Consider the following 11,439-nt stretch of genomic DNA (forward strand, 5'->3'; position numbering starts at 1 on the left):
GTGACCTGCTGTCATAGAGTAAACTTGGTTTCTGGAAACAGGTGGCTGTTTTAAAAATCTATCTGAATTTTAAGGCAATGTAGCGCTCATATGCTACTTTACAAATCTTGAAATGACTAGGAACATGGAAGGTTGAAATGGGCCAAATGCTCATTTAAAATTAGGAGTCAATCTTATGTTGATGTCTTGGTTTAATCTGTAAGGACATAGTAGATCACAACCTACATAAGTCATTTAACAGGACTGTTTGGACTATAATGAATCGTTTTCATTTTTGTTAAGTAATTGATTTTTATTTATTACTTATTTATTTACAATTTGGGTGGACAGGAAATGGTTAAGATGCAAAGTTTAAACCTATGCAATCCAAAACTATGCCTCACTGTTCAATTATTAGTCATACCTCCTTGGAGGTGATCATGCCATCATCATTAGCTAGAATCCTGCAGTAAAATGAAATAGAAACTTAAAGTGGTAACAAAGTGGAAATTAGCACAGAATCATATGAAGCAACACTGACACAAGACATTTATATTAATGGATAGTTCAAATGAACCAGAGACTGGAGGCATGTTCTTCCTTCTGGTTGAGCAGTGATTAAAAGAACAAAAAAAACATCAGATCATTTTTAAGTGCACCGGTGAATTACTCAAAATATTGTGAGTATTACAATTGTTGGAAGAAAACAACTAAAAACCACCAAAGTGTTGTACTAGCTTTGCCCACACTTTCAAGCATTAAATTCAGAAAACTAAATTCTGTTCAGTTTTATTTATATAATGACAGTTCATAACTTATGTCACATTGGGCCACATCATGAGGTAAAATTTAAATATAGAAATCCAACAGATTCATACACTTAAAATGCTGCTCATGTGCTCAAATGCACACTTTTGCAAAATATGTTGTGCGCACTTAGTCTGGGAATACCCAGACTGCCTGTGCACTCATTGTCATTTCGTTTACTAGGCAGTCTGGCGACCTGGGGTTGAATTTGTCCCTGAGTCAGGGATCCAATCACAGGACGGGGAGGGACAGTTAGACGATGACGCACACTAAGCGACTACGCGCAATGCATGATGGGTTGTTTGAGAAGAAGCGTTACCTTTGTTGTCGTGTTTCCGAAGGAACAAGCTAGTGGACTCGGTGGGTTTGGGCAGGTCTTTTTCAAAGTCCTCGGTGTCTTGGACGGGGTGGGTTCACGTTGTCTTTTCGATACGCTGCTTAACCGGACGTTCTCTTCCCATTGCCTGAATAAAGGAAAGTCTTTTTCAAGCCGACCGAGTGTGGAGGTGCAGCGCTGGCAGCATCTGTTTGACTGCTCCGGCTCCGGGGTGACTATCAGGTCCATCATCGCTAACCTATCTGATATGGTCGGCGTTGTTTTTGACACAAACATATCTGTGGAGTGTGCATAAACACGGGGTCCACTTTCCCTCATGTTTACTTTACATAAACGGCAAGAATCGTCCGGCGACATGGCGAAAGAAGCAAACACATGAGCAAACACAGCAATGATTCTTTTTCGTGGTGCTGCCGTCGCTCTGCATTTACGTCAGCGGCTAGCAGTGACACGATTGGCTGTGAGCTTCAACTGCCCCAGACTGACTGACATATGCAGCGCCCAATCAACGGCTGTGGAAAATTTTAAACTGCTCCACCCCTACAAGAAAATGAATAGCAGGTACCCAGCCTGTATCTCACTTGAGATTCAGGCTGGTGGTAGCCAGCCTAGTGCGCACTATTCCTTCAAACGAAATTGACTAAAAGACCTTTTGCCTTCATATTTATCACATGTGAATTCATTCTGAATCAGAAACCTCCACCTGCTGTAGTGTTCAGGATTTTTGTGTGCTCAAATGATTGTTGGTTCAATTAGCTGAAAACTACCATGAAAACTGGTTAAAACCACGAGCCAATGGACAATAAAGCTGCCTGGAAAATGTGCTGCTGCTCCACTGATGAATAAACTAACAGTTATTATATCATAAATGCAGATTGACAAACAGCTATTTTATCAGAAATACAGACTAATTGTTATTATAGCTTAAACAGAGACTAAATAGCAGTTATTTTGTGATAAATACAGACTAAATAACAATTATTTTGATCATAAATACAGACTAACAGTTATTGTATAATATATGCAGACTAACAGTTATTGTATCATGAATAACACCAAACTAAAAGTTACATATCAGAATTAAATCCAAATGAGGAAAGACCTGGTTATAAAAACAAGAACTAAGAGGGGGAAAAAATCTAGCTTATAGAGAGCCTCTCACTAAGCTCTTAGATATAGGCTCTTATTTTGAAAGTGACCCTAAACATACAGATGCTTTGTCCGTCAATACATTATCCTTCAATTAGAGGCCAATATAAGATATAGGATGAAGTTCATTTATTGGTTGTTTGACGTAAGTTTGTGCTCCGTAACTTTTTAATACTGGTGCATATAGGTGGAGAAATATCCTTTAGAAGCAAATAATCTGACGGTATAGATCATACATTTAACTTTATATCAATGTCTGTCACGCACATATGCGTGCGTGCGTCACCGTGCCGCCATGGAAACAGAACGATGACGCGCCGCCGAACGCCTTTAAAAGACCTGCAGATCTTGACTGTCATTCGGAACTTGGACCTGGAGCTGACCTGGTGGAGAAAGTGGACGCTGGAAAGCTGAACTGTGGGGATTTGAAACGCTGGAAAGCATCTGAAGAATGGACCTTGTTGAAGAACGAACTCTGTGGATTACTGATCGAAGAAGGAGAAGAAAAGCAACTCACTGGACAAACGGGTCAGACAGACGAGCAGCTGCTGTTTGGAGGCCTGACAGACGTGGACAGTCACCACACAGGTAAGGAAATAAAACTAATGTTTCTGCTGAGCATGACTCATTAACTGACCCCCAGAAACACTCTGAATGCGATTTGAGAAGAAAAAATTAGGATAAATTGTCGAATTTAAAGTTTGATAAGTAACGGAATGTTTGACGGCCTGTTTAAAAAAACAGTTTGAGTGATTCCGGCGTTTCGTTGGTGTAAACTCCTTATTTATGAGTCTATTTTTAATATTAAAAATTGCGGGAAATGTATAGAATGTGCTATGAATGCTGTAGTGATTCGAAAAGCTGTTATTTTGGTTCGAGGACATGGATTTTTCTTGAATTTAGTGTTTAAATGTTTGGAAACAAGATGGCGTCGAGGCCATTTTTCAAAAAATGCTCAAGCAGCTTATTTATCGAAACCATGGAAACGGTTAGCAGAAGCGTTCGGAGAGGCTTTATGACGTAACCACGTCCGGACTCAGAGATGGTAGCTGAGTTTAGCTGCTTGAAAATGCTGTTTTTCAGTTCAGAGCTGATCTTAACTGATGTTTAGATGTTGTTTTAAACACACTGTCAGACATTGGTGTATTTATTGGGGTCGATGCCTGTTGCTGGCTGGTCATATTGTCAACAAAGTTCAGCCTTATTCTGAAGTTTTTTTTTGTTTTTTATTCAGCAGCTGATTGACTGTATCAGTGTTTTATAGCTGATGGAGAATGTGGCCTCATCTTGTAAACACAGTACACATAGTATCATGAAAATAAGCTGTTCTCTCTGAATCACTGAACCGTTCAGTGAACGTGCTCGGAGCCTATTTTCAAACTCCGATTCCAAGTTAATTTGCAAAACAATAATGTCGTTGAGGTTTAACATTATTTAATTGTGGATTTATAAGAAACCTCACTAGACTTGCCGACAACTGACTGTGGGTGACCTTCTTTCTTTTGACTATCAAACAATAAGTGCTTAGTTCAACTGAAAGTGATGTGTGCATTTCCATAATTAAACACTGGATCTGCTGCTAAATATTTTATGATTCTGGATGAATCCTGAACTCAGTCAGAGCTCTCAGGGTAGTGTTTTTTTTTTTTTTCAGGTAAGCTGTCATTAGTCTTTTAAATGTGTGACTGAAGATTTTATTCTTGTATTGAATGGTCTGGAGATCCGTGTTTTTCCTCAGGCCTTTTTCTATCAGGCCTTTATTTAACTTTCTGTCCCTGTAGCTGCTCACAGCCCTCCAGACTGAAGAATGGTGACATTATTTATGCAAATATGAAAGCACATGGCATCATGTTGTGATTCCAGAGTCCAACTCGTGGGCTTTGGCTGAGTAGTCCAAGCTGCTGAAGCAGAGTGAGGAGCTATCATGCAAATATTAGATAAGGGTGGAGGCATTGTGTTGTAGCGTGGTTTCTGTTCTGGTGATCTTTTACTATTTAAAACTACATCACCAACAATTATTAACATATGAAACTGTCCAGAAAGTCATTGTGTTTATTCATGCTTGTTTTCCACCCTCAGATCTCCTGATGTGATTGTGGATCTTTTCACCTCGGAGACGACAGATAAGTGGCCTTTGGGTGGTGTTCTGTAACCATGGATTAAAAAATATACTGGTTTTTCCTCCTTATTCTTCACCTCCTCTTTTCTTGTCCTTCTTTCTTCATCATGTGTTCCTCCTACTCTAATCCATCCTCTCCTCTCATCCTCCTCCTCCTCTCATCATCTCCTCCCTTTTCTTCCATTTATTCTTTTGTCCTCTTTCTTTTGTCTCCTTTCTGCTTCTTCTGCCTCATTTTTTCCTCCATTTTCTTTTATTCATTCTCATTTTTTCCTCATGTTCTCTTCCTTTCTCTGCTACTTTTACTTCGCCTTCTCTCCCTTGTTGGACTACTTGTTCTTCTTTTGTCGTCTTCTGTTCCTCCTCCTCCCCTCTTTTTATAATTGCTTTCTTTTTCCCCAAATTCTGTATCTGTTGCCTTTTTTTCTCGTTTTTCTTTTCCTCCTACCCTGTCATCTTCATCATCTCTTCATCCCTCTGCTCCTTGTTTTTCTCTTTCTTTTCTCCACTTCCTTCACTTATTATTTTCCTCTCCGTCTTCTCATTTTGTCTCCTTCTTTCTCTTCCTCCTTCAGTCTTATTCATTTCTTTGCCATCCTTCTCTTCCTCCTTTGTCTGTCGTTTCTCCTCCTCCCCCTTTTTGTTGTCTCCTTGCACTACTCCTTTTTCTCCTTGTTCTTCCATTTTCTTTTTGTCCATCTTGATTATCCCTCATTCTTTTGTTATTCTCTTGTCTTCCTTCTTTTCCTTTACTCCCTTTTCATGTTCTCCTCCTTATTCTACTACTCATTCTTTTTCATCTCTTCCTCCTTGTACTCCTTGTTTCTTTCTTCTGTCTCCTCTTCCTCTTTCTCTCCCTCATTCTTTTTGTCTCCTTCCTTCCTTCTTGTCATTCTTTTCTCATTCATCCTTAGATTTTTACTCCTCTTCCCCCTTTTTCTTCAGGTCTTCTTCCTCTTCTAATGCTACTTTTCCAGCTTTTCATCCTGGCATTCCTTGTTCTTCCTCCTCCTGTCTTCTCTTACTGCTTCCATAATCCACTCATTTTTCCTTCTTATACCATTTGTTTCTGTCTCCCTCATTCTTTTTGCCTCCTTTTCTCCTCCTCCTGGCTTTTCCTTTGTTCTCCATTTTCTGTCTTCTCCTTACTCTTTCTTTGGCTTGTCCTTTTTTTTCTCTTTATCCTTCTTTCTGACCTTTCTTTCTTTTTCTCCTCCTTTCTGTCATCTTCTACTTTCTCTTCCTCCTTCCTTTTCTTCTCCTTCCTTGTCCTGTCTCTTATTTCTCCTTTTTTCTCAGACTCTTACTTTTTCTCCTCTTCCTGTTGTCGTCTTTTTCGTCTCTCCCTCCTTCTACTAATTTTTTCTTCCTACTCCTTCTCTTTCTCATTCTTTTCTTCTCATTTCCCTCTTAATTTTTTCATTTCCCTCCTCCTATCTTCCTTACTTTCACCTCCTTTTTCTTCCTCTTACTCCTCTTTGTCTCCTTTGCCCTGTGGTTGTCTGTTTCCTTGTTTTTGTTTTTTTTCTATCTTTTCCTCCCTTTACTCTTTGCTTCTCTTCCTTCTTCCTCTACTCTTCCTTATATCTCTTCATTCCTCTCCTCCTTCTCTTCATTCTTGCTCCCTCTCTTGTAGGTTTTTCCTTCTTTGTCCTCTTCCTACTTTGTTTCCTCCGCTCTTCCTCATTCTTTTCTCCTGCTGTCTACTTCATCTGACTTCTCCATCTCTTCCTACCTTTATTCCTCCTTCTCTTCTCCTTTTCTACATTTTTCTTTTCTCCTTCCTTTTCATTCTTGTTAATAGTCCTCCTATCTTCTTCTCCCATTGTCTTTGTCTCTTTATCCTTTTTACTCCTTGTTCTTTTTTCTTTTCTCTTCTTCTCCTCCTTTCTTCTCCTACTTCTCTGTTGCTTTCTTCCACTCCCTTTTCATCTCTTCCTCCCTCGACTCCTTGTTCTTCCTTATTTCTTCATTTTTATCTCTCCTTCTGTCTGTTCTTCTCTTCCTCATTCTCCTTCTCCTCTTCCATATGATTTTCTTCTTTCTCTCTTTTCTTTTGATCCTCCATTCTTCTCTTCCGTCTTCTTTTCACCTGTTCCTCATTCTCTCCATCACTCTTCTACTCCTTTTGCCTTTTCTTTCTCCTCCTTCTGTGTTCTTCTCCTTTGTCCTTCCATCTTCATTTCATTCTTCCTTCTCTTCTATATTTATCTCCTTTCTTCTCTTCCTCATATCTTTTTCTTCATACTGCTCTTTTTCTCCCTCCTTTTACTTCTAGTTCATCTAATGACATCGTCTCCTAATTTTTCCTTTTTCTTGCTCCTTCTTCTACTCTTCGTCCTTTTCTTCTTCTTCTGTCTTTGTCTTTTGATTGTCTTCTCTTTTCTCTGCTCCTACTACTGTTTTCTTTAGGTTCTCCTTTCTTTTCTACTACTCATTCTTCTAAATCTCTTCCTCCCTTCACTCCTTGTTCCGCTTCCTCTTTTTTTTCTCCTTCTACTCTTCCAACTTCTCTCCCTCATTCTTTTCATCTCTTTGCTCTCTTCTCCATTTTTTTCTCCTCCTGCTCCCCCTCTGTCTTCTTGTCTTTCTCCTCCTCCTATCTTTGTCTCTTTGTCTTCTCCTTCATTCGTTTCTTAACCTCCTGTTTATCCACTAACTCTTTGCTGTTTTTTTTCTTCTCCGCCTCCTTTTTCTTCACATCTTTCCTACTACTTCTGATACTTTTCTGCCTTTACTCCTTGTTCTCCTTCCTTCTCCTTTCTGTCTCTATTCTCCTTCTCTACCTATTCTGTTCTTCTCCTTTCTTCCTCATTGTCATCTTTCTGTCGTCTTCATTGGCTTCTTTCTTCATCTTTGTCAGTCTGACTCCTATTTCTACCTACACTGTTGCTTTCTTCTTTATCTCTCCCTCCCTCTTGTTTTTCTTCTTCTCCTTGTCCTTACTGTTTTTTCTCCTTCTGCTCCTTTTTGTCTAATCTGTCTTCGTTTTACTTCTCATTCTTTTCGACACCTCCTGTCTTTCTTTTTACTCTTTCTGTTGTCTTCTTCTTCTTCTTCTTTTCATGTCTTCCTTCCTCCACTCCTTGTTTTTCTTTTCTTCTCCTTTTCCTCACTTTTTCCTTCTGTTGTCTTCTTACTTTTCTTTTTTTAATCCATCAGTCTTCTCCAATTTTTTTCCCTCCTTCCACTTGTTTGTTTTTTATCCTCCTCCTTCCTCACCTGCAACTACTTTTCCATCTCTTCCTTCACTCATTGTTCTTCTTCCTTGTTCTTCTCTTCTTCTCCTCGTCTTCATCATTCTTCTCCCTCTCCTGTCTTCCTTCTTCACTCACTCATTCTTTTCTTCCATCCTCCTTTTTGTCCTAATTCTTCCTACCTCAGTCTTTTCTCCTTCAGTCAGCTCCTTCCTCTTTTTCATCTCTTCTTCCCTATACTCCTTGTTGTTCATTCTTTTCTACTCCTTTTCCCTCTGTCTTCTTTCTCTTCCCCCTCTTTTCTCCTCTTCCTTGTCTTTGTTTTCTTCTTTGTCCTCTTTCACTGTCCTGTTTAATAGCAGAAGGCTGCTACTCCTGTTTTAATCACTTCCTCATTCTTTTCCTCTATCATCTTCTTCCTTCTTCTCCTTTTCCCCTTTCTGTTCTCCTTCTCCTATTACTTTTCTATCTCTTCCTCCCTTCCTTGTTCTTCATCCTCATTCTTCTCTTCTCCTGTCTCTTAGTCATTCTTGCTTCTCCTCCTTCTTCTCATCAAATAATTACCAAGTACAGTAAGTGTGAACTTACAGACTTCACAGTTATGTCTTGAAAGGACAAACTCCTGAGGTTGAATTGGGACCATTCTGCAGTCTGATCATCAGTGGACTTGATTTTGCATCTCGGTGGTGGCGTTAACTGCATTTTCACCTTCATCTTTACTGTATTCTACAGATGTTTGGGGCGACTGTAGATCAGGTGGTAGAGCGGGTCGTCCAATGATCAAAGGGTCGGTGGTTCGATTCCCGCTCTCGCCTAGTCATGTGCTGTTGTGTCCTTGGGCAAGACACTTTACCCGCCTTGCCTCCAGAGCTGCTCTCACACTGGTGTATGAATGCGTGTGAATGTTGGTGGTGGTCGGCAGGGCCGTAGGCGCGGATTGGCAGCCACGCTTCCGTCAGTCTGCCCCAGGGCAGCTGTGGCTACAAGTGTAGCTTACCACCACCAGAGTGAGAATGTGTGAGTGAATGAATAATGGGTCCATTGTGAAGCGCTTTGTGGCCAAAAAAGCGCTATATAAATCAAATCTATTATTATTACATTTACAATAAAAGAACATGCACAACAACAGAATAACTATTTATTTTCCTTTGAACCATACGTTAGAATGTGAATTCAAAATATGAACATAAAAACACCTTGAAGCTAGTGAGGCTGAAGAATTGGACATAGGAAAAGAAGGTAAATTGGACATGAAATTAATGTTTTTATAGGTCAAAAAGTTTTGATCATGAACATGTTCAGGTACAGGTTTTTAAATGGCCAAATGCATATATACATACATACAGAAATTTGTGGCTCATTGTTATTCTTATGAGTGAGCCACAGTGGCTCTTCATTTCAAATTCCTATTGCAAGCATAGGCACTGAACTTCCTACACAGGAGTGAGTTGAGCAGTTTAAAGCAGAACATTAAGGAAATGCAGAATCACTTGAGTGATGATCCTAAAATCTGGACTAAATTTGACCAGTTAATCCACGTCTGTCTTGACCAAATCCTAACCATTACCCTCCCTGGGCTGTTTGATCCATATTTTAAATTTCATTTGTCATTGTCTGAATTTTTTTCTTGTCTGTTTCCAGCTGAATATTAAGAATGAAAGAATACACGACTGGATTCTTTCAGCTTTTTTCAAATCACTCTGCACCAATTGGGTAGGTATACAACCAATCAGTGCAACGAATAGGCTGACGTAGTTCCTAGAGCGCCGGATTGTGGCTAAGTCCCATTAGCTTCCCAACCAGCGGAGCCAACTGGTATATTAAGGATTTGCCATATCCCGTCGGCATAAGTCCAAATACGTCTTTCTTCTCAATGAAACACTTCAGTGCCGTCCTTAGTTTATCTTTCAAGTTGAATTTTTAGCTTCAAATCTTTAAGGGCTGTGGCCAAAGCCGAATCGAAAGATAACTGTTTATCGTGCGCCGGCTGTTTGTCAGAATCGTCGCGCCTCTGTCGTCACTTAGTTACGCCCGCCTTCTGACTCTACACTTCATGGTGATTCATTCGGCCAGTTTTAGGAGAATCCAGCCTCGAGCCTTATGGAGGGTAACTAGACCCACCCTGGCAGAGAATTAAATTCGTTGCCGTGGGTTGTCTAGCGCGGCTAGGCTAGCAGATTTAAAGACACGATCAGTCCAAAGATTCTAATGCATATGACAACGTATCTGGGAGTGACTGCATCAAGACGGTGAAGCATCTGGAAGCTGTGTTTTTATCACAGCAGATCTGATGTTTACTGAAGGACCACTCACGGCTCTCTTGAGACCACAGGACTCTCCTACCGTCACCAGAATCTGATGAGCTTCATAAAGTGTCCACTGTGAGAATAACCACACCTCTGGACAAGAAGATTTGCATTCTTCACAGCGGCCTTCTGACCTCCCTACCTATCGCACTGAACTTCCTACACAGGATCTATGATTGGTTGAATCATTTAAAGACATGACAAGACTTTTGTCCTTGCAAAAACAGATGTTATGGGCTTTACCAAGACACGAACATCAGGACCTTTTGACAGGTTCAGTTTGTACCCAGTTATTAATGTGAAAGCCCTTGACATTAAAATGAACCATTTTTTGTGAGAACTGGTTGATTCGAAATAAAGTTATATGCCATTTAAGGTTACTATATCCTTATGCGACAAGACTTTTGTCAGACTGTATGTAATCAAAGCTACCTGGTCAAACTAAATATAAAGAGTAAGACCTTTCACTATTATCAACTATGCAAATTCACCAGACTAATTTAAATATTTAGGATAAAACTCTAAAATTGCGTATACCTGTAATTTTACTTGACCAACTTATTTTCACTGAATATGTATTATACAAAACACAAATTAACCTCATTTAAATATAAAGATTAAGACCCTACAACATCAGATGACATTAACCTGAGAGTGAACATGAAGGTTCAAAACCTAGAATATTACTAACAAGAAAAACACTCGGAGAGTGGTACTCCACCAAGGCTGCTCATTCCTTTTATCATTTTTAACAGTAATAAGTCCCAATAAGTCTGCAGCGGTCAATTTGTAGTAGGATCACACTATCTTGCAATAATGCAGAAATCTTTAACAAATTCATGGATCCATACTATAAGCTGCATCACTGCCAAACTCTAATCAGGTGGTCCTTGTGTCATTTATGACCTTCCCTGAAAATTTCATCCAAATCTGTTATTCCGTTTTTGAGTAGTGTTGCTAAAGACAGACAAACCAACGCCGATCATCATGACTCCACTGAGGCTCCTCTTCCCTGTCAGAGCAACTATGTAATGCAAATTTACCAGACTAATTTAAATATTCTGATAGAATCCCTACAACTATGCGTCATTAAATAAATATTAATGCTAAGACCCTACAACATTATATAAAATAAAATAAGTCCTTTATTTCTCCCCATACCAGGGGAAATTCACACCATTACAGCAGCAATAAAAACAAAACAATAACAAAATAAAAACTGCAGTAACAATATTTACAATATGTACAGGGTTGAGAAGTGAGGATGGAACACTATAGTATTGACACACTGTAAGACAATGCAATATAAAGTGGCTTGAAAAAATAAGTTTAAAAAGTGCAAAATATGTAGCAGTGCAAGAATGTCCATGCAAATGATTAGGGTTTGTGGGGTGATATGAGTCCAGTTTATGTTAACATCAGCCAGTGATGCTAATGTTATAAAGTCTGACAGCAGATGGGGTGAAGGACCTGCCATAGTGCTCCTTCTTGCAGGGTGGGTGTCTCAGTCTGCCGTAGAGATGGGATTTATGGCTCTTTGAGGGG

Source organism: Acanthochromis polyacanthus, chromosome 2 (assembly GCF_021347895.1).
Source record: "Acanthochromis polyacanthus isolate Apoly-LR-REF ecotype Palm Island chromosome 2, KAUST_Apoly_ChrSc, whole genome shotgun sequence".
In the NCBI taxonomy this organism is placed as follows: Eukaryota; Metazoa; Chordata; class Actinopteri; family Pomacentridae; genus Acanthochromis; species Acanthochromis polyacanthus.